Source organism: Stomoxys calcitrans, chromosome 5 (assembly GCF_963082655.1).
Source record: "Stomoxys calcitrans chromosome 5, idStoCalc2.1, whole genome shotgun sequence".
NCBI lineage: Eukaryota > Metazoa > Arthropoda > Insecta > Diptera > Muscidae > Stomoxys > Stomoxys calcitrans.
The window spans coordinates 102,148,772-102,173,618 of NC_081556.1; the positions used below are offsets into that span (position 1 = coordinate 102,148,772).

General features: G+C 42.2%; 1 protein-coding gene across 3 annotated transcripts in view; it reads right to left on the bottom strand.

Annotated features, from left to right (window-relative positions):
- The window catches only part of LOC106094124 (uncharacterized), a 322,459-nt gene that overhangs the window by 291,891 nt on the left and 5,721 nt on the right, over positions 1-24,847 (bottom strand). For all 3 annotated transcript variants that reach the window (XR_009398455.1, XM_059369584.1, XM_059369583.1), the window contains exon 2: positions 13,815-14,219. The gene's annotated coding sequence lies outside the window, so the exon portion shown is untranslated. The remainder of the gene's footprint in view (positions 1-13,814; positions 14,220-24,847) is intronic.

A 24,847-nucleotide genomic window follows, 5' to 3' on the forward strand; every position in this document is an offset into this window, starting at 1 on the left:
TAAGATTTATACAAGTAACTGGGTCAGGTTGCGGTTTTTTTTTTGGGGGCAGAGTGACGTTTTATATTGGCGCGCTGGTGTGAATGTATGTAGATGTGTGTGTGTGTGAGAGTGTATGGGTGTTTCGGTTTTGCGGTCTGTTGTCGTTTCCTTTTTTTGTTTGCTTCGCTTTCGGCCTGTTGGTGTTGGCCTATAAATACATTTGGCATTTGCTGACTACCCACCGTCCACCGCCACCACCACCATCATCATCATCATCATTCATGGCTTGGTGGAAAAATGATATTCCATTCAACTCATCGCTGTTGCAGAGATTTTAAGCAGTTTGTTTAGTGATAAACAGCAACATACCCACCGATGGTTAACGTTACATTTTTCTGATGGATTTCACTTGCCTTGTTTATTCTCTCTTCCTCGTTTTTGTTGTTTTCGTTTCATTCATTTCCACTTTACAGTAAGCTTTAAGCACTCAAATTGTTTTAATCTGCTAAAAACGCTAAGCTGTTAATGGAAACTGGTGGTTTGTTGTGATGATGATGATTTTGTTTTGTTCTTTTATACCTGCGTTTGTGTTGGCGGCCCACAAATGATATCCCTTTGATCCGAGAACAGGCCACAGGCTTACAATAGCTTATCTTTTTCGTCATGGCTTTTGGGGATAAATTCATGTCAGAGTTCAGAGCATGTTGATGGATGAAGACAAAGTTAATGGCAATGGTAGCTATTGTCTGGCTGTTAGCGACATTGGCAGTGAAATAAAAACAAGTAAAAGCGTGCTAAGTTCGGCCGGGACGAATCTTATATACCCTCCACCATCTATCACATTTGTCGAGTTCTTTTCCCGGCATCTCTTTTTAGGCAAAAAAGGGATACAAGAAAAGATTTGCTCTGCTATTAGAGCGATATCAAGATATGGTCCGGTTCGGGCAAGAATTAAATCATATGTTGGAGACCTGTGTAAAATGTCAGCCAATTCGAATAAGAAGGGCGCAACTTTGGGGGCTCAAGAAGTAAAATAGAGAGACCGATTAATATGGGAGCTGTATCAGGCTATAGACCGTTGCAGACCATAACAAACACGTAAGTTAATGGTCATGCGAGGATCCGACGTACAAAATTTCAGGCAAATCGGATAATAATTGTGACCTCTAGAGGCTCAACAAGTCAAGATACCAGATGGGTCTATATAGTAGCTATATCAGGTTATAAACCGATTTGAAACTTATGTGGCATAGTTGTTGAAAGTCATAATAAAACACGTCATGCAAAATTTCAGCCAAATCAGATAAGAATTGCGCCCTCTAGAGGCTCAAGAATTCAAGCCCCCAGATCGGTTTATATGACAGCTATATCAGGTTATGGACCGATATGAACCTAACCTAGCACAGTTGTTGGATATCATAACAAAATCCTTTGTGCAAAATTTCATTCCAATCGGATAAGAAATGCGCCCTCTAGAGGCTCAAGAAGTCAAGACACAAGATCGGTTTATATGACAGCTATATCAGGTTAAGGACCGATTTGAACCATACTTGGCAGAACTGTTGGATATCATTACAAAACACGTCATGCACAATTTCGTTCCAATCGGATAAGAATTGCGCCCTCTAGAGGCTCAAGAAGTCAAGACCCAACATCGGTTTAAATTGCAGCTATATCAAAACATGGACCGAGATGGCCCATTTACAATCCCAACCGACCTACACTAATGAGAAGTGTTTGTGCAAAATTTCAAGCGGCTAGCTTTACTCCTTCGAAAGTTAGCGTGCTTTCGACAGATAGACGGACGGACGGACGGACATGGCTAGATCGAAATAAAATGTCACGACGATCACGAATATATATATTTACTTTATGGGGTCTCAGACGAATATTTCGAGTAGTTACAAACAGAATGACGAAATAAGTATACCCCCATTCTATAGTGGAGGGTATAAAAAGATGCAAACTTGTATATTAGCATGGGTGGTATATAGTCTTTGCCATGCCGTTTGCAACATGTCTAAATATTCTTCTCCCACTGAGTGACGGTGCGAAAGGGTCGACAGTCGCCAACCTGGACTGCAGGGGAATTCTCCCAAGTATCTCCCGGTGGAGGGATAATATGCTCCGCCGCTGTATAATTAATGAGGACTTGTGAGAAATTGAGGTCAGAAGACGGGCAACAAAGAGAACGTCACACGGAGGGGTATTCTCGCCGATTCTCTGAAACCTGAAACTGATTGACGATGTTGTCCTATCGCGTCGTAGCTGATTTTTTGTCAAGAATCAGCGAGATTATGGAAAGGTCACTGTGGACGCTATCAAGAAGGGCTACGAGAAATTAGTTGAGGACCACCCTAAAGAAGACAGAGTTGGTGCTCTTCACTCGTAGATTTACGATAACGAATGTCAGACTCCTGTCTTAGGGTGAAAACATTCTGCAGTTATCAAGGCAGGCGAAATACCTAGGCGTAGTCCTCTATTCGGAACTGTCCTGGCAACTGTCAGCAAAGGTGCCGATAGACGATGTGTGCTTTTACCCCTGTAGAAGGATGATCGAAAGGAAGTGGGGAGTTAGCCCGAAGATGATAAGAAAAATTGCAAATTAGCCCATGAACATTCCATACGGGAGGCCACCATAGAGCAGAGGTTTGCACATCCGCCTATGACGCTGAACGCCTGGGTTCGAATCCTGGCGAGACCTATAGAAAAAATTTTTAGCGGTGGTTTTCCCCTCCTAATGCTGGCAACATTTGTGAGGTACTATGCCATGTAAAACTTCTCTCCAAAAAGGTGCCGCACTGCGGCACGCCGTTCGGACTCGGCTATAAAAAGGAGGCCCCTTATCATTAAGCTTAAACTTGAATCGGACTGCACTCAATGACACGTGAGAAGTTTGCCCCTGATTCTTAGAGGAATGTTCATGGGCAAAATTTGCATTTTTTCCATTTTTACATTCCATTAAGGAACAGGGCCGAATTTTTCACATATGAGTAAGTGCTGTCCGATTCAAGTTCAAGCTCAATGATAAGGCGCCTCCTTTTTATAGCCGAATCCGAACGGCACGCTGAAGCGCGGCACTTTTTTGGAGAGAAGTTTTGAAGGAACAACCACCGTTGAATAATTTTAATACCCTCCACCATAGGATGGGGGTTTACTAATTTCGTCATTCTGTTTGTAACTCCCCGAAATATTCATGTGAGACCCCATAAAGTATATATATTCGTGATCGTCATGACATTTTAAGTCCATTTATCCATGTCCGTCCGTCTGTCCATCCATCCGTCCGTCCGTCCGTCTGTCTGTCCAAAGCACGCTAACTTCCGAAGGAGAAAAGCTAGCCGCTTGAAATTTTGAACGAATATTAGAGTAGGTTGTTTGGGTTTGTAAATGGGCCATATGGGTCCATGTTTTGATATAGCTGCCATATAAACCGATCTTGGATCTTGACTTTTTGAGCCACTAGAGGGCGCAATTCTCAACCGATTTGGCTGAAATTTAGAATGAGGTGTTTTGTTATCATTTCCAATGACTATGCTAAGTATGGTTCAAATCGGTCTATAACGTGATATAGCTGTCATATAAGCCGATCTAGGGTCTTGACTTCTTGAGCCTCTAGAGGGCACAATTCCTATCCGATTTTGCTAAAATTTAGCACAAGGTGTTTTGTTATGACTTCCAATAACTCTGCTAAATCGGTCCATAACCTGATATAGCTGACATACAAACCGATCTGGGATCTTGACTTTTTGAGCCTCTAGAGGGCGCAATGCCCATTCGATTTTGTTGAAATTCCAAATCTAGGAAAAGGGAACACGGACCAAGGAACTTCGAAAGGTACAAAGACTGGTCTGCGTCGGGATCACGGGGGCTTAAAATCCCCATCGCGGATGGATCTGGATGCAATACCGAATTTACACCCTGTTGAGATATATATTCGGGGTTGTGTCATAAAGGTAGCGCTAAGGCCGAAGGAACTTGGCATGCTGAGAGAAGGCGGACATGTCCAATGCCCTTATTCTGAAAGCCATGCAAGCAGGATGTAGACTGAGGAGATCTCGGACTACCTGTCGCCGGGACCAATTCGGAGAGGTAATTCCACATTCACTTTCCCACAAGGGAGGAGTGGGAGGTGGATGCTGTGTTTGAGTTGGATGAGACCTCGGTCCACACTAACGGCTCCAGGATGGAGTTAAGGACAAGACTGGGGGTTAATTCGGAGACACTCGACATCGGTATGTCGTTTAGACTGCCGGACGAGAGCACGGTCTTTCAGGCATAGGCATTACGTTGGTTGCAAAGAAGATGCGGAGGATGAACTGAGGATATATGTGGACAGTATGGCCCGCGCTCAAGACCTTGAATCAAACTACGATGAAGTGAAAGTGCGTGGTGGAGTATTTGGAGCCCTTGATTGACTCCTGACTCATGACGTTGAGTTGGCTTGGGACACATCGATTTTCTAGGGAATGAAAGGGCGGACGAGCATGCCAGGATGGAACCCTCCACCACAGGCAGGCCTGAGGCTGGCCTTGTACACGTGCCTTTTGTTGAACCACAGAACATAGTAGAGGAAAGGGCCAATGCGGGGGTGGAGGCAGAGTAGGATTCTGTGGATGGATGTCGGATTGTCAGGACACTTTGACCAGCTGTTGACTGGAGAGGACGAGAGAGCTGTCGGTCCATGATGAGGGGTCACTGAGTAAGATTATAGGAGTGATAGACCATATGGAGGGAAAGGGCGGACGAGCATGCCCCGATGGGATCCTCCACGACCGGCAGACCTGAAGCCGGTCTTGCACACGATCCTTTTGTTCAACAACTGAACATAGTAGAAGAGATAGCCGGTGCGGAGGCGCAGGTAGAGTGGAATTCTGTAGGTGGATGTCGAATTGCCAGGACACTTTGGCCAGCTGTTGACCAGTGGCCAATGCGGAGGCGCAGGCAGAGTGGGATTCTGTGGATGGATGTCGGATTGACAGGACACTTTGGCCAGTTGTTCACCGAAAGAGGACGAGGGAGATGCTTGCCCTTGATAAGGGGTCACTGAGTGCGATTACAGGAGTCATAATCGGACAATGTGTGATAGATCATTTGGAAGGAAAGGGCGGACGAGCAAGCCTGGATGGAATCCCCCACGACAGGCAGACCTGAGTCCGGTCTTGCACATGGGCCTTTTGTTGAACTACTGAACAAAGGAGAGGAGATGGCCAGTGCGGAGGCGCAGGCAGAGTGGGAGTCTGTGGATTGATGTCGAATTGCCAGGATACTTTGGCCAGCTGTTGATCGGAAGAGGACGAGGGAGCTGTCGGTCCATGATGAGAGGTCACTGAGTACGAATACAGGACTCATAACCGGGCAATGTGTGATAGACCATATGGAGGGAAAGGGCGGATAAGCACGCCTGGAACGGACGTCAGGTAGACTACTGAACATAGCGCAGGCAGATAGAAGTCTGTGGATTGATGACGGATTGCCAGTACACTTTAGCTATCTGTTGACCGCAAGAGAAAAAGGCAGTTGCTGAGCGTTGATAAGGGGTCACTGAGAATGATTACAGGAGTCATAACCGAGCATTGTGTGAAAGGCCATGTGACGGCCCGAATAGGGTTCCCGAACAACGACTACTATGAACGATGTCATGATGAGGATGAGGAGGAGACAATCGAATACCTGGGGAGGATGAAAGCCAATGCGAACTTGCAGATATTTTTCCGGGGAGTTTCCCCAGATACGTGTATAAGATGGGCTTGGTTCGACGAGTAACGCGATGAGATGTTCAACACGCTATGCATGCGCAGACGCAAAGCACCAATGCTTGGCACTTGGCGAGTGAATGTTTAAGTGAGTGTATGCTTACAGTTGCTCCCTATTCTACTCCTTGGTAAAGTTGGGTTAATGTGATAATCTGCTTTCAGACACACATAGACGTTTTCGACCATTGTGATACCACAGGATAAGGAGAAAGAAGATGCCTCATAGTTCCTATCCTTGAAACATTAAGATCGCTTAAAAAAGCAAATGTTCATATCCGCTTAACAAGTTCCTAAAGAAATGAGAACCTAAAGCGGAACTCCTTCTGATTGCCATTGTGGGACCTACACACACAGCAGACGTTCTATAGTCTCTAATTCCTCGATGTCCTCACAGCTTCTGCAGAAGTCGTAAGTTGCAATTTTCAGTCTGTCAGCATGTTTACCGATCAGAAGGACACAATGACTGAGACGTCTGTTCTCCTGTTTGGAGTGTTCATGAAACCGCCTTACGAGCATCTGTCATTCGTTACCTTTCGGTCCTGATCCTGGAAACTTAGCCTACATGGTGCAAGAGTAGATTGCAGCTCCTATAGAATGTGTTAAGTAATTTCTGGTCTCGCAAACTCGTCTGCTCTACATTCCCTGGGATGTCTCTATGATCGGGCTCCCAGAATAGGTCAATTTTGAACTGTACAAAGATCGACTTCCTGGCTACCTGAGAAGATATTTATCGCGTAATCCTTTCGATATGACCAGTCCTACTACTTGTAAGCACACCTTACCACCTAGTTCGATTTGCACGTTTGGTGCAAAGAATCTTGAAAAGATATGATCGCGGTTCATCAAAAAACGTCACAGGGAATCACGAATCATGGATCTATCCGAATTAGCCCGTAAAAAACCAACAATCAAACGTGTGGGTCATCGATGACGTGCCAAATCCGGAATACGCCACTTGTTAAGTAATAGGTGGATAAATTATGGGTCTCATGACATAACTATAGGGAACAAAAATGACACAGGGCAAGCCAGAGGAGTGCATGTAAAGCTATGGGTGAGAATATAAAAAGTCTACTAGGAATCCCGACTAAGGAGGGTTTTGATCTCTTCTCTTAAGCAGACAATGTAATAATAGTTCTAATCGGTAGGATCTGGACAGAATCACCTATGCCGAAGCCCCGAAAGGGTTGAAGGAGTTGGCATACGACTGGGCCAGACCTAGGGGTCTGAACGCAAACCTAGAGAATAGTGCATGTTTACGAGAAAGAGGAAGGCGCCACAAATAGGCGCTCCAATCTTGATATCCGACAAGGTCAAACACTGCGATCTTGGATAGGAAATTGAAGAGAAAATGTCACATCCAGAAGCGTACTAAGGCACACAAATGTTGGGCACTATGTAGATGGGCCATAGGCTTAGAACAGGGATTTCAAAATAGTCCACTGACTTTACAGGTGCGTGACCTACAATACTTACTTAAGCCTAAGTAGATTGATGGGGAATGGAGAAAAATATCAACGTAACGATAATACTGCAGGTTCAGATGACAACAAGCCGATTACTGGCTAAGGTGTATGTCCATAGGCTTGAAGTAGGGATCCGAAAGCAGTCCTCTGGCTCTACAGAAGCGACACTAGACCAATACTTACTTACGCCTCGGTAGATTGATGGACTGCGATGGAGAAAAATTGCAAAGTAACGATAATGTACAGGTTCAGAGGACAATAAGCCGATTACTGGCTTAGGTGCATGTCCATAGTGGCAAAGAGCGGATAAGAATCTGGAACCTCTATTCAACCTATCTCTCTTCTTTGTGGGTATTACAAAGACCTTCATTAACTAATAATACCCTGCACCATAGCAGTGGTGTATGGAATAAAAAAACACACCTGTAGAAAATATCCACTCAATAGAAACATTTGTTAATTTTTATACCTTCCACCATAGGATGGAGGGTATACTAATTTCGTCATTCTGTTTGTAACTACTCGAAATATTCGTCTGAGCCCTCATAAAGTATATATATTCTTGATCGTCGCGACATTTTATGTCGATCTTGCCATGTCCGTCCGTCTGTCCGTCTGTCCGTCCGTCCGTCCGCCCGTCTGTCTGTCGAAAGCACGCTAACTTCCGAAGGAGTAAAGCTAGCCGCTTGAAATTTTGCACAAATACTTTTAATTAGTGTAGGTCGGTTGTTATTGTAAATGGGTTATATCGGTGCATGTTTTGATATAGCTGCCATATAAACCGATCTTGGGTCTTGACTTCTTGAGCCTCTACAGTGCGCAATTCTTATCCGATTGGAATGAAATTTTGCACGACGTGTTTCGATATGACTTCCAACAACTTTGCCGAGTATGGTTCAAATCGGTCTATAACCTGATATAGCTGCCATACAAACCGATCTTGGGTCTTGACTTCTTGAGCCTCTAGAGTGCGCAATTCTTATCCGATTGGAATGAAATTTTGCACGACGCGTTTTGTTATGATATTCAACAACTGTACCGTGTATGGTTCAAATCGGTACATAACTTGATATAGCTGCCATATAAACCGATCATGGGTCTTGACTTCTTGAGCCTCTAGAGGTCGCAATTATTATCCGATTTGCATGAAATTTTGTACGACGGATCCTCTCATGAACATCAACATATGTGTTTATTATGGTATGAAACGGTCTATAGCCTGATACAGCCCCCATATAAATCAATCTCGCTATTTTACTCCTTTGGCCCCAAAGGGCGCAATTCTTATTCGAATTGGCTGACATTTTACACAGGTCTCCAACATATAATTTAATTGTGGTCCAAGCCGGACCATATCTTGATATCGCTCTAATAGCAGAGGAAATCTTTTCTTATATCCTTTTTTGCCTAAGATGAGATGCCGGGAAAAGAACTCGACAAATGCGATCCATGGTGGAGGGTATATAAGATTCGGCCCGGCCGAACTCTGCACGCTTTTACTTGTTTTTTATAGACTCACGAAGTTGCATAGTTGAGATGGCAACATAATTTCGTACAATTGGCGCATGGCAAAAACCATTTTAATTAAAATTGTTAAAGTTTATACTTGCATTGTGACCTATTTACTAAAATAAACTTTTTGGCATCTTGAAAAAAAAATATTTTTTTTCATATTTCTCCACGAATGCTATTAACTCATAACAGATGAAATTGACAGAATATAAAACAAAAGTTAACAGAGTTAAAGAATATATGGAAGATATTCAAGGTTTTTTATTTCCCCTTAACACACAGTATTGCCAAAATGAAAAATCTTAAAAATAATTCTGAAACTTTTGAACGGAGAGAGATAGGGATACAAAACACAAACCAATGTTGAGGTGTTTTTCAATAAGTATGCAAAATTTGGGGACCTTAGTAGGTCCATAGGCTGATCCATGATTTGAAAGTTTGTCCACTCGTACATGTCAAATTTTGAATTGCTTGCCAAATAGTCATTAGATGCCGATCGGTTTGATTCTTATATAAAAGATACCCCAAACGTAACATGCTGAAATGTATAATATATCTCCAACGGTTTATGAGTTATTGGACTTACAAAGAATTTGTATACCCTCCATCATAGGATGGGGATATACTAATTTCGTCACTCTGTTTGTAACTCCTCGAAATATTCATCTGAGACCCCATAAAGAATATATATTCTTGATCGTCATGTCATCTTAAGTCGATCTGACCATGTCCGTCCGTCTGTCTGTCTGTCCGTCCGTCCGTCTGTCCGTCCATCTGTCCGTCCGTCCGTCTATCTGTCTGTCCATCTGTCCGTCCGTCCATTCGTCCGTCCATCCGTCTGACCTTCGATTCGGGATCTTGACTTTTTGAACCTCTAGAGGGCGCAATTCTTATCCGATATGAAGGAAATTTTGCACGTCGTGTTTTGTTATGACTTCCAACAACTATGCTAAGTATGGTTCAAATCGGTCCATAACCTGATATAGCTACCGATCTGGGATCTTGACTTCTTGAGCCTCTTCTTGAGACGCATCCTCTCAAACCATCCACATACGTGTTTATTATGGTCTGAATCGATCTATAGCCTGATATAGCTCCCATATAAATCGATCTCTCTATTTTACTTTTTGAGCCCCCAAAGGTCGCAATTCTTCGGTGACAATTTATACAGGTGGTCAACGGATACGGACATTCGCAAGTTATTGGGCTTTTTAAAATGATCTGAATTGTTGAAAGGCAAGAACTTAAAAGTATGTTCCTTTTCCTGTACCTAAGGTATTACAATGGACGAAAACGGCCATGGTGGGCGGTATATAAGATTCGGCCCGGCCGAACTTGGCACGCTTTTATTTGTTTATAATGAAAAAGCACCCCAAATGTGGGGCTTCTTTATACCCACCATCATTGGAGGCCACCAGAGCTATGGTGCTATGGCGCTATGCTGGCATGTTGGCCTATGTCACTGAACGCCTGGATTGAATCCTGGCAAGAACATCGGAAACTAATTTTTTTTCAGCGGTGGTTTTCCCCTCTCCATGCCGGTAACTGGTATTTTGCCATGTAAAAACTTCTCTCCAAAGAGGTGTCACACAGCGGCATATAAAAAGGAATACTCTTATCATTGAGCTCAAACTTGAAACGGATAGCTGATAATTTTGCCCCTGTTCCTTAATGGAATGTTCATGGTCAAAACTTGCAATTTGCACTTTACCATAAAATGTGGGGTATACTAATCAGGTCACTCCGTTTCTAACAAACCGAAATATTGAACTGATACCCTGTAAAATATATTATTCTTGATCGTCTTGACTTTCTGCGTCTATCAGGCCATGTCCGTCTGGCCGTCCCTATGTCGAAATCACGATAGTAAATATTTGGCTGAAATTTGGCACAACGACTTGGGTTCGCACTTCCAATAGCAGTGTCGAGTATGATCCGAATCGATCTATAAAACGATATCGGATCCGGATTGGGATCCGAATTTGACTTATTAAGCTCCTAGAAACCTTAATTTTCATCCGATGTAGCAAAAGGTTTTCCGTTTTGATTTCCAACATCTGAGTATAATCCGAATCGGTCTTTAAACTGCTATAGCCCCTATACAAACTGATCCCCGTATTTGAGTTTTTGAGCCCATTAATGCCACAGATTTCATTCGATTTGTCTGAATCTTGGCACAAGAACTTCTACTTTGACTTCTAACATCATTGCCGAGAATGATCCGAATCGATCAATAACCTGGTATTTCGCCAATATAAGCCGATTCTCGGATTTGAGTTCTTGAGTCCCTAGAAGCCTCAATTCTCATCTAATGTGAGTAAAATTTGGCAAAAGGACGTCAATTTCGGCTTTTAATATCTATGCCTAGTTGATCCGAATTGGTCTATAAACCGATCCCGGATTCGGATCCGGACTTTACATCCGACTTGGCTGAAATTTGGCACAAGGTCTTCCGCTTTTATTACCAACATCTGTGCAGAGTATGATCCGCAACGGTCCTTAAACTGATATAGACCATATACAAACCGATCCACGGATTTGACTTCTTGAGCCTCAGTTTTCCTTAGACTTGGCCGAAACTTGGCACAGCAACTTCTATTATGACTTCTAGCATCGTAGCCGGTATGCTCCGAATCGGTCAATAAACTGGTGTATCCCCCATATAAACCGGTTTTGACTTCTTGAGTCCCTAGAAGCCTCAAATCTCATCCAATTTGGCTAAAATTTCGCACAAAGTCTTCTGCTAAGACTTCCAATATCCAAGTTCTGTATGATCTAAATGGGTCTATATAATGATATAGTCCCATATAAACCGATCCACGGATTGGGCTTCTTGAGTCCCTAAATACCTCAGTTTTCATCCGATTTGGTTAAAATTTGGCACAAGGACTACCGGTTTGACTTCCAATATCAGTGCCGATTATGATCTGAATCGGTCTTCAAAACGAATATAGCCCCATACAAATCGATTCCGGGATTTGACTTATTGAGCCCCTAGAATCTTCAGTTTTTATCTGATTTGGCTGAATTTTGGCACAAGGACTTTTGTTCTGACTTTTAACATAATTGCCGAATATGATTCAAATCGGTGGATAAACTGGTGGGGGTATACCTGTTTATCTACCGAGCCGTTTTTCAATTATCACCTGATTTGGTTGAAGTTAAACACAAAGACTACTGCTATGACTTCCAGCTTCCATGCCAAGTATAATCCGAATACCGATTCTTCGATATGACTACTTGAGACCATAGCAGTCGCAACCAATTCCCAATTTGATTGTTGTAAAATAGTTCAAATTAGTAATAATAAATGCAAATATTTTGCTGAACCTATGGTGGAGAGTACCCAATATTCGATTCAGCCGAACTTAGCACGATTTTATTTGTTTTATCTCGAATTGGGGCCTTATTGTTTGCGGCCCACTGACAGAGGGACCTTTTTTTTTTTGATTTCAGTTTTTGAGCCCCTTCATAATGGGAGGTTGCCTCAACCCCATCCCATTGCTTCGACCGAATTTTTTATGCCATATTTGTAATCTACTGCCGGATACTTTTCATTCGAGTCCCATATTGATAGGAACGTCGAATACATCTGTTTAGAAGAGTTTTTGAGTTGGGGCGTCCCGCTGTATACTTGGAATCTAAAATTTAATACGATATTCGGTTTTTTGTCTCCAATACCTCTCATTTAATATCCATATTGTGCCCACAGTTCTCTTTTGTTTTGGATGTCGTTTTTAGTGTAAGGGGGAGGGTCAGCCACCATCCGATATCTAACAGTTATATAACCTATGTTTCCTTGTTTTGATTCTACAGAACAAACAAACAAACCGAGTCTCATATAGTCGTGATGGGTCATATGCCCATTTGGGGTTTTTTTCCAGATTCGTTATCTACTCCCGAATACCTTTCATTTAAGCCTCATATTAATATGGAAGGCCAATTTGTCTGTTTTTAGAAATTTTGGAGTTAGGGCGACTTTCTGGGTACTTGGATCCAAATTTTTATACCATATTCGTATTCTACTCTTCAATACCTTTCATTTGATATCCATATTGTCCATATCGGTCCACTTTTGTTTTTGGTTGGTGTTTTTGGGGTAACGGGGAGGGTCCGCCCCCTTCCGATATCAACAATTTATAGAGCATATTTCTTCTTTCTGACCATATTGGTAATCTACTTCCGAATACCTTTCATTTGAGTCCCATATTGTCATAAATGTCAAATAAAGCTATTTTAAGGGGTTTTGGGGCTGGGGCGGCCCCCCCAGGTACTTGGACCCTAGTTTTATTGTGCAATTCGTATTCTACTTTTGAATACCTTTCATAGGAATCCCATATTGTCACGATCGCTCTACTTTTATTTTTGGGTAGTACTTTTGGGGTAAGGGGGAGGGTCCGCCCCCCCCCCCCCCCTCGATATCAACAATATCAACAAATTATAAAGCATATTTCTTCTTTCTGACCATATTGGTAATCTACTTCCGAATACCTTTCATTTGAGTCCCATATTGTCATGATCGTCAAATAAACCTATTTTAAGGGGTTTTGGTGCTGGGGCGGCCCCCCAGGTACTTGGACCCAACTTTTATTATGCAATTCGTATTCTACTTACTGTTGAATACTTTTCATTTGAATCCCATATTGTCCCGATCGCTACACTTTTATTTTTGGGTAGTACTTTTGGGGTAAGGGGGAGGGTCCGCCCCCCTCTCGATATCAAAAAATTATATAGCCTATGTTTCCTTCCAGACCAAGCTACACAATCTGCGAAAATTTATCGGTTCAGACGTCTTTGAGTCTATACGGAACAAACAAACAGACCGATAATAGGATAAAAAGTTTTAACACCCATACTTTGACAATATTGAACTTGGCGCATTTTCACTTTTTACAACTTGCTGTGAATGCAGATACGTCCCAATGTCCTCTAGCATACAAAATACATTAATTTGTAAAATCCAATATACGAAAATATTAAATATTTATATAAATATATTAATGTATGAATTTACAACACTGCCTACTCGTGTGTGTGAGACTCTGCAAATTTCGTATATAAATGCGAATGTTTGTATGTATGTACCATTAAAACTCACCTTCAATTTGCACTCCTCCAAGAGTGTTTAATTAGGAAATGAGAACAACAGTCGAACTGTAATAATTTCACATGAAGCGGCGATGTGGAAAAGATATCATCGCAGCCACTGCTATTGCTGCTGCTGTTGTTGTTGTATCGAAGGCGCCGTCTCTTTTGTCCATGTATGGGTGGTGCATCAAGGTTTGAGAAGTTACATATTTTGTTTTTGCCGCCTTCTCAAGTTTTTGTTGTTGTTGCCACTGCTTCTTGAACGTTTGAACGTTTTATAATAAACGTGTATCACACACGCATGTTGTGAAGGCCGAACAACCTCCCTATTGACCCACATTCAATGCACACATTCTGCACCTTGCTTGAGTAAAAATCCCTAAGTGTGTGTGCTGCGTTACAAAGAGAGGGAGCACTGAAGAGAGAATAAAAAACAAAACAATTCAATGAAATTTCAATGGATGCCAAGGAATAGTAAGAATAAAAAAAATAGGAAAACAATAACAACAAACACATGATAGGGAGCATAAGTTACAAACCATAACAAAGAGCTTCAACAAAGCCAAGCATTTTTTTTCTCTCTAATAAAATGAAGAAAAATAAAAACATTCAACTGGGCAGGGACGAATCTTGGTTAGCCACCACCAGGCCTACTGAATAAAGATTTACGAATAAATTTTGATTATCGTGCTGCATCAGCATCGTGCTCATCTTTCGAATACCATTTATTTGAACCCCATATTGTCATTGGTTTTGAGGGGAGTTTACAGGATGAGGCGTCCCCCAAAGATATGGCCCCAAAATTGGTTATCAAATTTGCTTTCTAATCTCAAATACCTTTCATTTGAGTTACATATTGGCATGGTCGAAAAATGTTTACCCTTTGGGGGTGTTTTGGGGAAAGGGGTGATGCTCTACATACATGGTCCTACATTTGGATATCAAATTCGTATTCTACTCCCAAATACTTTTATTTGAGCCCATATTGCGATGGTCAGTAAAAAATAGCTGTTTGTGGGGTATTTTGGGAAAGGAGTAGACCCCCAGAAAATTGGTCCCGAGAGTGGGTATCAATTCTTGCTTTACCCCTCCAATACCTTTCATTTAAGCTCCACATTGACATGGTCGGTAAATATGCCTGATTTAGGGGCGTTTTGGGGATTGGGGTGGTCCCCCAAACACTAAGCCCGGAAAATATTGGGTTGCCCAAAAAGTAATTGCGGATTTTTTAAAAGAAAGTAAATGCATTTTTTATAAAACTTAGAATGAACTTTAATCAAATATACTTTTTTTACACTTTTTTTCTAAAGCAAGCTAAAAGTAACAGCTGATAAGTGACAGAAGAAAGAGTGGAATTACAGAGTCACAAGCTGTGAAAAAATTTGTCAACGCCGACTATATGAAAAATCCGCAATTACTTTTTGGGCAACCATATATCAGCAACGTGCTCAATTCTCATATATCTATATATCATTTATTTGAACCCCAAATTGCCCTCAAAATTGGATATCAAATTTGTTTTCTAATCTCATTTAAACTCCTTATTGCAAAAGTCTTCAAATATGGTCGGTTTGGAGTATGGACCCTAAAAACTATGAATATCGAACTCCACTTTCTTGAAGACCTAACTTGTCTTGGTGAGCAAATACGTCCTATTTGGGGTTTGTTATGGTGGTGGGACTTCTACTCCTAAATACCTTTAATTTGAGCCCCATATTTCCATAGTCGGCAACATGACCGGCTTGGGCGGTGTTTTGGGGGTGTTTTGGGGGATGGGCGGCCACTCAGTGAGATGGCCTTAAAATACATATAGGATTCGTGTTCCACTCTAAAAACCCTCTTATTTAAGTCTCATGTTGCATTAGTTACCATATACGTCATATGTGGGTGGTGTTGTGGGGGTGGGGTGGCCCCATAGACACTGTTCCCGAATATTGATATCAGATTCGTGCTTTACTCCCAAAGACCTTTCATTTGAGCCCCATAATGCTATGGTCGTAAATATGTTCCCTTGGAGGGGTGTTTTTGGGGAGAGGCAGCCCCCCAAACACTTGGTCCCATATTTAGATATCACATTCGAATTCTACGCTTAAATAACTTCTATTTAAGCCCCATATTCCTATGGTCAGTAAATAAATCCTGTTTGGGGGTTGTTTGGGGGAAGGGGTGGACCCCCAGAAACGTTGGCCCACATTTGGATATAAGATTCGTATTTGACTTTTAAATACCTTTCATTTGAGTCCCATATTGCCATGGTCGGTAAATATGTCCGATTTAAGGGTGTTTTGGGGGTTGGGGTGGTCCCCCTAACACTTGGTCCGACATTTGGATATCAAATACGGTTTCTTATCCTAAATACCTTTCATTTGAGTCCCATATTATTGTGATTGGTCTAAATATATGTTTGGTAGATTTTAGGGTGGGGCGGCCCCCCTCGGTACCCAATCCGAAATTTGGATACCAAATTTTTTTTTTAGGGTACTATATGAGAGCACACAAAATTTCGCTTTAATCGCATCACACATCTCCGAGATCTGGCGTTTCGGAAAATTAGGGTAACGAGGTTATTAGGTTATGGGCGTCAGAACTTTTATTGGCAGATCGGTCTTTATAGCAATTATATCTAAATATAGTCCGATCTGACTCACATTTGGGTCCGGTAAAGGGAGGCTAAAGACAACTCATTGTTTCAAATATCAGCGAAATCGGGTAAAAAATAAAGCTTTCATGGGTTCCAGACCAATAATCGACAGATCGGTCTATATGGTAGCTATATCTAAATATAGTCCGATTCGAACCATATTTGGATCGGCTGACAGAAGGCTTAAAACAACTCACTTTTTTCAAATTTTAGCGTAATTGGGTAATAAATAAAACGTTTATGGGCTTCAGACCCTTAATCGACAGATCGTTCTATATGACAGCTATATCAAAATATTATCCGATCTAAACCATATTTATGTCCGATGAAGGGAGGCTTAAGACAACTCGCCGTTTCAAATTTCAAGGAAGTCGGGTAATAAATACAGTTTTTATGGGTGCCAGACCCCTAATCGGCAGATCGGCCTATATAACAGCTATATCTAAATATAGTCCGATCTGAACCATATTTGGGTCGGAAGACGGGAGGCTTAAGACAACTCAATGTTTCAAATTTTAGCGAAATCGGGTAATAAACACAGATTTTATGGATTCCAGACCCTTAATCGACAGATCGGTCTATATGGCAGCTATATCGAAATATTGTCCGATCTAAACCATATTTAGGGCGGATGAAGGGAGGCTTAAGACAACTCACTGTTTCAAGTTTCAGCGAAATCTTGTAAAAAATTAAGTTTTTATGAGTTCCAGAACCTTAGCCGGGAGATCGATCTATATGGCAGGTATGTCTAAATATAGTTTGATCCGAAGCATATTTGGGTCGGATGACTGGAGGCTTAAAATAACTCAATGTTTTAAATTTCAGCAAAATCGGGTATAAAACGCAGCTTTAATTGGCCTTAGACCCGTAGGTTAGGTTAGGTTGAAAAGAGGATGGGCCTATTAATCCACCCCACACAGCTATGGACATGCACCTAAGCCAGCAATCTTATATAAAAAGCAATAAATATAAAAAAAGGAACCTCGAAAAAGAAAATTTTAAGTAAGGAATTTCGTGCTACTTAGAAAATCCTTATTTGTTTTCCAAGACACTCCCCTAAGTTGGTTCATGTCTGGTATAGTGTTCCCACCTAAGTACCGGTGTCGTTTAGCCTCGAAAACCGGGCAATAACAAAGGAAATGCACCAACGTCTCATCATCTTCCCCGCATGCCCTACACATGCTATCACTTGCCGCACCGATTTAACATAAGCGAGTTTGTAGTCCTATGTGTCCCGTCATTATACCAATAGCTATACTGACCTCCTTCTTACTTCGTTTTAGTAATAGCCTCATCTTCTCACGATCTGGATCACCCCATATGATTTTCGCCGTCCTACCGACCGTTTCGCTGTTCCACAGGGTTGCAATCGCATTCGTTGCCCACGCCCTTAACTCGGACTGCGTCGACCCGAAAGGCTTCGGGTTAACCAAGTTTATTGACGGCAGTCCTCTGGCCTTCACCGCCAAACCGTCTGCCCTTTCACCCCCTCCTTACTCCGTTATGGCCCTCTTTCTTACCTCCTTTCAGTAATAGCCTCGTCTTCTCACCAACAGGATCCCTCCATAGGATTTTCGCCTTTCTATCAGCAGTTTGGATGTTACACAGGGTGTCATGCGCATTCGTTGCCCACGCCCTTAACTCGGACTGCGTCGACCCGAAAGGCTTCGGGTTAACCAAGTTTATTGACGGCAGTCCTCTGGCCTTCACTGCCAAACCGTCTGCCCTTTCATCCCTCCTTACTCCGTTATGGCCTGGCACCTAAACAATGCGGATTTTGCCAATCCCATAAAAGGCGTTAATATACTTCTTACACTGCAAGACTGTTCGTGACCTAACCGTCCTGGTTGTTATTGCCCTTATGGTCATTTAACTATCCGCAAAGATGTTCACACTTGACGTCCTCTCGTTGCACCACACCACTTCACGCATTCCGTGATCACCCGGATCTCCGCCTGCAGGACCGTATTATGGTCAGGCAGTCAAAAATAGATGTCAGACCCTGGGTTCTCAATGTAAATTTCCAGGCCCACTCTGTCTCTTAGCTTTGATCGATCTTTGTAACATGATCTTCACGATGGCAGTATTAAGGTCCCGTCAATACAAGACTGTGCCGCTGGCAGCAATGCGTCGCACTCGACTTTAAGGTTCATCTTGGGTATCCGATCGGAAACCTCTTTTCTTCCTTCCAGGTTTCCTATCGTCGCCTCGATTATACCGCGATGGTATGAGCTGCTCTATTCCTCAATCCATTCACCCATCGCCTTAAGTCCCAGAAATATAATGCTTTATGGTGTTGTGGTCTGGTGGACGGCGCTTCAAAAGTCCACCTACTCAATACTTAACCGGTTTCAAAGGATGGCTTGTTTGTGCATCACAGACGCACTGAGGATCATCTAAGGATACCATCTGATGCACTGAATTTAATGCTACATCTTATGCCTTTGGACATTGTGGCTAAACAATTTTCAGCGACCTATGCCATGAGGATAAGGGAACTTTCTCATTGGTCATGTGGCGACTACAGACACAGTGTTGTCCATAATACAATATCCAATGTTCCAGGCAGTGTAGATTACACCCAACCTAAGCCGCTTTTTGATAAAAAGTACTGTACCACTATTCCTGATAGAACCGATTGGAACTACGATATCCCTGGTACTACTGTTACCAGGGATATCGTAGTTCCAATAGACTTACATAGACTTCTATTCGGATGGTTCCAACCTAAACGACCAGGTGGGCTTTGGGCTGTACTCAAAAGATGTAGAACTGGTCATATCGAAAAGGTTACCCGACCACTGCAGTGTGTATCAAGCGGAGAACCTTGAGCTTCCTTAGTGGTGGAATGGCTAAGATATATTGCCATTACGACGGTTGGCATAAATATCTTCTCAGACAGCCAGGCAGCCACTAACTCACTGGAGAACGTATTCCTGAATACAAAAATCGCCCTCGACTGTCGCAAACAGTTCAAAATTCATTCTATTCTGGGTGCAGGGCCATTGAGATACCCCAGGGAATTGTAAAGCGGACGAGCTTGGAAGACTAGGAATTACCACACACATTCCAGGGATACTGGAATCTGTGGGTATGCATCTAGCGATATGTAAGCTAAGTTTTTAGGTTCAGGCCCGAAGGACAACGAATGATAGATGGTCACAAAGTGTGGGCTGTGAGCATTCCAAAACTATGTGGCCTAATCTAGACTTGAGTAGGTCTACCGCTTTGCTGTCATTGGCTAGAACACACGTCTCAGTCACTGTGTCCGTCAAGACAGGTCACTGTCTATGCTAACAGACTGAAGGTTGCCAGCAACGACTTTTGTGAAAGCTGCGAGGACATCGAAAAAGAAGAGGCAATAGAACACCTTCTGTGTGTGTGTCTCGCACTAGCAGTCAGAAGGAGTTACACTTTTAGTTCTCACTTTTCTGAGAACCTATATGATTAAGCGGATGTGAACATTCAAAAGTTATTGGGCTTTTTAAAGCGATTTGGATGGTTCAAAGGTAGGAACTAGAAGGCATTTTCCTTCTCTTGTTCCTGTGGTATCACAATGGACGAAAACGTCTAAGTGAGTCTGAATGACCCTTAAACCTAACCTAAGTCCCATAAACGCAGTGGCTGCTTCACCCTTTCTCTGTATGTCAATGCGTCGGATATTTAGAATAGTCTCCAGTGACCTAGTTGGCGTGGTCCTTATCGCTCCGCCTATCCCATACGCCTATCCTCCGATGGTATGACCTGCTCCCATCCTCAACCCATTCCACCACCGCCTTAAGTGTAATAGCCGCAGTGGCTGACTCACACTTAATCTGTATGTCAGTGGGTCGGATATCTAGAATAGTCTCCAGTGCCCGAATGGGCGTGGTCCTCATCGCTCCGCCTAAGCCAAGGCAACATGTTCTCCGAACCATTTGTATGGTCCTTATGTTGTACGTTTTCTCCATAGCAGTCCACCAAACTAATGAGGCGTAAGTAAGTATTGGTCTAATCACGCTCCTGTAGAGCCAGTGGACTATGCTAGGATTTAGAGCCTCCTTCTCGTATACATAGTGCCCAACGTCTGTGAGCCTTTTCAGTACGCTCCTGAATGTGAGACTTCCAATTCAGTTGCCTGTCCAAGATCACTCCTAAGTATTTGACGTTGTCAGATATCGAAATCGTCTTATTGAGAAAACGTGGTGCGCTAAATTGGCCCACCGTCGTCTTCCCCGTGAACAGGCATATTTCAGTCTACTCTGGATTAACATTGAGACTTCTGGGTCTAGCCTAGTCTTAGGCCATATGCAAGACCCTTAACCGGCAGATCGGTCTATATGGCAGCTGAATCTAAATATAGTCCGATCTGAATCATATTTGGGTCTGGCGTGGGGAGGGCTAAAGCTACTCGCTGTTTCAAATTTTAGCGCTTTAGGGACTTCAGACCTTTTATCGACAGATCGGACTATATAGCAGCAATATCCAAATATGATCCGATTTGGCTTCTTCAAGAACTTAACCTGCGTGCAGCAAAAAGACGTATTTGTGCTAAATTTCAGCTGAATATCTTAAGTTTTGAAGGCTGCAGAGTGATTTCAACAGACGGAGAGACACACGGACATCATTAAATCGTTTAGAATTATACGACGACCAGAAATATATATACTTTAGAGGGTCGGAAATGGATATTTCGATGTGTTGCAAATGGAATGACAAAATGAATATACACCCTATCCTATGGTGGTGGGTATAAAAATCAAATTGGCAAATTTTGAAACCTGAAAGTTCAAGTTGCCAAACCGAGGACTTTATTTACTTGGGCCTATTTCAACTAGTGAACCTATCTGGGCGATATTTAAGCAACTGTTGGAAGGCATAAATGTTCTTCACATAAAAATGCAAGCACCAAAGTGAATAGGATGGAGGCTTTTAAAACACTGCTTTGTGGAAAATTAAGCCTATCTTATTTCCTCATTTTTGTTTGTTCCCTAGTTTACATTTCCCCCAGATACGCATGCATAAAGGCCTTTTAGAAGGCCAACGTATTCCTTAACTTTATGCACATACTCACATACATATCGAACATCTTCCGTTGCATACGTAGACGAACTTGTGAACATTCAGAGTATGCAAATACTATGCACGTTTATGTGCTATTCATGACAGGAGCATGAATGCAAAGATCTAAAGTTCACAACAGAATTTGTTCTTCAAAGTTACGTAGGGAGTTGTTCATTCGAATGTGCAAATATTATTTTATTATGTTTTGCTATTATTGAAAGTTCCTCTCAGTGTCATATCAAGTGGCGTAGCTAAACACTCGCCTCCGGGGAGGGGGAGGAATTACGACCCCTCCACAATTTATCTTTGTCATTTTGCAAGAATGAAATACATGTTATGCTTTTATTTAAGCTATTATTTATAACATCCATGGGTCCCTATTTTTTGTGGGATTAAGAATTTGATCTTATTAATAACAACATTGATGCAATTGCAAACAAATTTGGAAAATATAAATTCGGATGTCAACGAAAGGGGTTACCTGCTTATTGAATATATTATAAGTTGCAATCTGGCGATTTGTAATAAAGGGGATAAACCGACCTTTATTACCAAGAATAGGCAGGAGGTACTAGATATTACCTTTGTATCGGAAGATAGAATATGCGACTGGGAAGTGTGGATGACCACAGCTTCTCTGAAAAAATACTGCAGAAGTGGTCCCTCGGCTAAACAGAAGAAAAGCAGATTGGGATAAATTTCGGCACAAATTCTGCACGTCTATACCTTCTAGGCCAGAAAAGGAAGTGGAAACTACAGACAATATAGTGAAAAAGTTCAAGCGGATCACGAAGGCCCCCAATGACTTGCTTGTAACAGCATGCCCTAGTGCAAAGCCAAGGGGCAAACAGCGACCGCCATGGTGAATCCCAGAGCTCGTTGGTCTAAGGAAGGACTGCAGAAAACGCTTCAATAGAGAACAAGTAAAAAGGCATTAAGTTCTTTGGATACCCAACACCTCGGTTATATATGTAAACCACGTTTCGTCAAAATACGGTGAAAAATGCATATATTATGCCCTATAGCAGCTATTTAGACATTTGATCCGATTTAGACCAATAATTATAAGTCAATACTTTAAATCGAAATATCGGTCTATATGACAGCTATATCCAAATCTGGACCGATTAGGGCAAATTTCCGAAAAATATCGAAGAATTCGGCGAAATCGGACAATATATATTCCTTTTATGGCCTCAAAACCTTACATCGAGAGAACGGTCTATATGGCAGCTATATTCAAATATGAACCGATCTGAGCCAAATTGAAAATTTGACATCATTCTTCAATGTCAACTCACTGTCCCAATTTTCACTGACATCGGACAATATATACGCGTTTTTTGGGCCCAAAACACTTAATCGAGAGATCGGTCTATATGACAACTATATCCAAATCTGGACCGATTAGGGCAAGTTTCAGAGAAATATCGAAGAGCCTAACACAACTCACTGTCCCAAATTTCGGCGAAATCGGATAATAAACGTGCCTTTTATGGGCCCAAAACTTTAAATCGAGAGATCGCTCTATATGGCAGCTATATCCAAATCTGAACCGATTAGGGCAAGCTTCAGAAAAATGTCAAAGGGCCCAACACAACTCACTGTCCCAAATTTCGACGACATTGGACAATAAATGTGCCTTTTATGGCCTCAAAACCTTACATCGAGAGATCGGTCTATATGACAGCTATATTCAAATATGAACCGATCTGAGCCAAATTGAAGATTTGACATCATTCTTCAATGTCAACTCACCGTCCCAATTTTCAGTGACATCGGACAATATATGCGGGTTTTTTTGGGCCCAAAACACTTAATCGAGAGATCGGTCTATATGGCAGCTATATCAAAATCTGAACCGATCTGAGCCATATTGAAGAAGGATTGCGAAGGGCCTAACACAACTCACTGTCCCAAATTTCGGAGAGATCAGACAATAAATGCGACTTTTATGGACCCAAAACTTTAAATCGAGAGATCAGTCTATATGGCAGCTATAATCAAATCTGGACTGATCAGTGCCATAATGCAGAAGTATGTCGAGGGGCTTAACCTAACTCACTGTCCCAAATTTCGGCGACGTCGGACAATAAATGCACTTTTTATGGGCCCAAAACCTTAAATCGAGAGATCGGTATATGGCAGCTATATTCAAATATGAACCGATCTGAGCCAAATTGAAGAATGATGTCAAAGGGCTCAATACAACTCACTGTCCCAATTTTCAGTGACATCGGACAATATATGCGCGTTTTTTTGGGCCCAAAACACTTAATCGAGAGATCGGTCTATATGGCAGCTACATCAAAATCTGAACCGATCGGAGCCATATTGAAGAAGGATGTCGAAGGGCCTAACTTAACTCACTGTCCCAAATTTTGGCAAAATGGGACAATAAATGCGCCTTTTATGGGCGCAAAACCTTAAATCGAGAGATCGGTCTATATGGCAGCTATATCCAAATCTGGACCGATCTGAGCCAAACTGAACTGGGATGGCACGAAGGTCATTTTCATTCCGAAAGCTGGAAAACCCTTCCACACGAAGGCGAAAGATTTTCGTCCTATTAGTTTGTCATCCTTTATTCTGAAGACTCTTGAGAGGTAGATAGAAATATGTCTTAGGGCAAAGAGTCCTGGAGATCGCTAGTCGCAGCATGCATATAGTAAAGGCAAATCCACTGAAACAGCCCTTCACGACCTAGACGGCTACATTGAGGGTTCTCTCGCTGTCAAGGAATATACAATGGCAGCATTTCTTGACATTGAAGGTGCTTTCAATAATGTAAAACCGACGTCAATCATGAAGGAGTTGGAGTTTCTAGGCATCAACTCTACCGTAAGAAAATTTATTAATAACTGACTTTCTAAAAGATGCATTAGGGCAGGCAAGGAGGCCCCTTATCATTGAGCTTAAAAATTGAATTCGACAACACTTAGTGATATATAAGAAGTTTGCGCCAGTTCCTTAATGGAATGCTCATGGGCAAATTTGCAATGGTGGCTTATGCTGATGACGTGGCTATTTCGGTTAGGCGAAAGTTTCCCAGCACTCCAAGAGATATACCTCAGGAAGAATAGCAAAGTGGGCTACCGAAAGTGGTCTAGGCATAAATCCGTGCCAAACAAAATCAGTTTTTTCAGCAGGAGCACTAAAGCACCCCCTAAAATGAACTTCATTTCCTTTGGGAACAAAGAACGAATTTGATATCTATTTTTAGTGCAAAGTGCCTTTGGTCGCCCCTGCCCCAAAACACCCTCCAAACGGTTCATATTTACCGGCCATGGCAATATGGAGCTCAAATTAAAGGACTTGAAAGTGCAGCCCGAATTAGATATCCATATTTAAGTCGAAAT